Below are 2,883 nucleotides of genomic sequence, written 5' to 3'. Positions count from 1 at the left end.
CCCTTTAAATGAATGTGCATGCTTCTATGTGTGGAGAACTCACCCATAGGCATTAAGGTGTTGGAGGAGCAGTTTCATGGCCTCACCACTCAAATCCATCACCTCCACCAGCAGCACCACGCTGTACTGAGACACAATCTGCAAAACACAACCACAAAGAAAAGAAAGCACAGAACTAAAAGCTATTTTTAAATTCTATAAATGTTTTCAATGCATAAACAAACATGAACAAACTTGTGTGTTTCAGCACGGTGAGTTACCTTAATGATATTATCCCGTACGTCCTCCTTGTTGACTTTAGTCCATCCCAGTCTCTTCACATTGAAGGCAGCGATCTTCATTTTGACTAAAAATATCAATCAAATTAATTTCATAGATTTAAACCGATACACCCAACATATTATCAAGGCCAGTGGTGGACAGTAACACAGAACATTTACTAAAGTGCTGTACTCAATTACAAGGTACTTAACGAGAGTATACTGTATGTCCATTTAAAGAAACTCTATTTTTTTCTACTATTTGCATAATAGGTGACCTTTTTAATAATTCATCATAAAAAGGTGTGGAAAAAGTGACGTGCCAATTCTCAAGAACTCTTTTGTAGTTCGAGGTTAAGAGCCTTAACAACACCCACACACACACACACACACACACACACACACACACACACACACACACACCCACCTCTCTGGATGAAACAATGGAAGTGACCGTGTTCCTTTTTGTTTTACTGCTTGAACATCAGATTAATAAAAACAACTTGAATCTGAATAATTGTGTTAGAAAGGTAAAATAATTCAAACTGAATTGATCCCATGAGAATCATTTAGATTAAAAGCAGCACAGAGAGTAAAGTAATAATGATAATGTGGAGCTATAGTATTCATTAAGGCTACAATCAGTGCTGGCTTCAATATATCTATAACTATTAAAAGTTACCTTTCTATAATGCAGAAACACAAGGCATTTAATGTGTATTATTCTATATATTATGTCGTTGGATTATTATTTTCTGAATGTGAAAGCAGCATTTTACTGTAGATTGTTGATGCAGTGCTAGTTTCAAATATATGGGGTACTGCTGGAGGATTTAACATCTAATACATCATGATGTTTTTGTAGTATTTACCAAATATATTAAATGTTCTTTTATATTTAACCTGTAATGAGTTCATAAAAAACAAATACTAGATTGAACTGCTTGTAGTTCTGATATACAGCCATTTTAAAATCATACTACATTTACACATATTGGATAACATACTGTAAAGGTAGTCTTTGGGGACAAACAGTTTTCCAACAAAAATATAAATGTATGCATGTATATAACTAAAATGATACAAAAAAAATCGCTTTCTAGCCAATCAGTTAGACCTGTATCATTTGGTTTTGATTTTAAACACTCAATACATCTGGGCATCTCTCAATGAAATCAACAGTACAAGCTGGACTGTGGGGTGAAGGTTGCGCACTGTTGCATCATGGGAGTTGTAGTCTTCTCCAGGATTCCTTCAGTGTTCCTGGTGCAGGAGGCTTTAGCATCGCCTCTGATATAAAGTGTTAGCTGAGCTTGTTTTATCCCCTAAGTTAACACCCTGACAAGTAGGAAGATTTCACTAACACTGACTTATTATTAGAAATAATACAAAACAAAAAGATCTGCTGATAAAAACCTCTTTATAAAAATGTAAAAAGTGAGTTTCTCCATGGAAACTGGGCCGAGGGGCTACGAGCTAAAGGCTAACGTTAGCTTAGCTTGTTTCTCTGTTAACTTCAGATCCAGACATCCCAGAACTAAAATCATTCATCCGGTTGAAATAGAGTTACATTTTTTTTTAAAGTGAATACACATACACATGCTCAAAGGGGATACGGCGCCATCACAGGAGACCAGAGGAAACTTGAAACTTCACAACTCGACTGAATATATAAGTCTAGTAGTTTTAAGATAAATACATACCAGAGCTAAAGAAGAAGAAGAAGAAGAATCGGAGGGATGAAACCCTCTTTGATGGTCACACATGCAGAGCACACAGCACACACAGTGAAATGTGGCCTCTGCATTTAACCCATCCTAGTAGTAGGAGCAGTGGGCAGATATTGTACAGCTTAATATATTTGTATGTATATAACTTGATGTCAGAAAAAAGTATAAAAGTAAAAGGTACATTATTTCCCTGTGCGATGTAGTGGAGTAAAAGTATTAATAATATAAATACTCAAGAAAGGTACAAGTTAGGTCCAGGTGTGCCGAAAATTCCTTATTTAAAGTACTCTGTTTGTAAATGTACTTTGTTACTTTTCAGCACATTTTAAATGTATGTAAGCAGAATTAAAGATGATTGCAGCGTGTTTATAATCAGAGATGTTCTGATTTTCAGCTCCAATCATGCAACAGGTTCCTGAAAAAACTACTGAACGTTTATCTCTGGCGCCACCTAGTGGTACTTTCTGGACTAACTTCACACACTACATTTTACATTTATATTTAATATGTCATTGTAAATACTAAATATAAAAAATATCCCACATTTTGTATTACTGTAATTTAGCCCGTCAATAGTGTTTTATTTGTCAGATAGTTTACTAGTTTTCACACGTAAAGTTTTATATTTTCACTCATTTAGTTCTGTTTTATCTGCTATTAAGATGTTTATATACTTGTATATTTTCCACACTTTTTTAACTCTAATTATGTGCAATACTGGCTTAACATGCTGCTGCAACGAAAACATTTCCCCATTTGGGATTATGAAGTATATCTTAACTTATTTTATCTGTATTAACTGACCTGGGAGCAGCTGGCGATGCTGCTGGTGGGCAGCCCGATGGACGGGGCCCAGCCGACGTCTCTCACCCAATCGCTGAGAGCCTCCAGCT

General features: G+C 35.7%; 1 long non-coding RNA gene across 1 annotated transcript; it reads right to left on the bottom strand.

The window, feature by feature from the left end:
* Window positions 1–43: 43 nt before the first annotated feature.
* Window positions 44–504, bottom strand: LOC104947864 (uncharacterized). The gene is made up of 2 exons (XR_798600.1): window positions 261–504; window positions 44–138 (listed from the first exon to the last, which is right to left on the bottom strand). It is a non-coding gene; the product is annotated as an uncharacterized lncRNA (long non-coding RNA).
* Between the last annotated feature and the right edge of the window lie 2,379 nt (window positions 505–2,883).

Source organism: Notothenia coriiceps, unplaced genomic scaffold (genome assembly GCF_000735185.1).
Source record: "Notothenia coriiceps isolate Sejong01 unplaced genomic scaffold, NC01 NC01_scaffold00013260, whole genome shotgun sequence".
In the NCBI taxonomy this organism is placed as follows: Eukaryota; Metazoa; Chordata; class Actinopteri; order Perciformes; family Nototheniidae; genus Notothenia; species Notothenia coriiceps.
The sequence above is the reverse complement of the archived record's forward strand: the minus strand, read 5'-3'. Positions and strand labels throughout refer to the sequence as shown.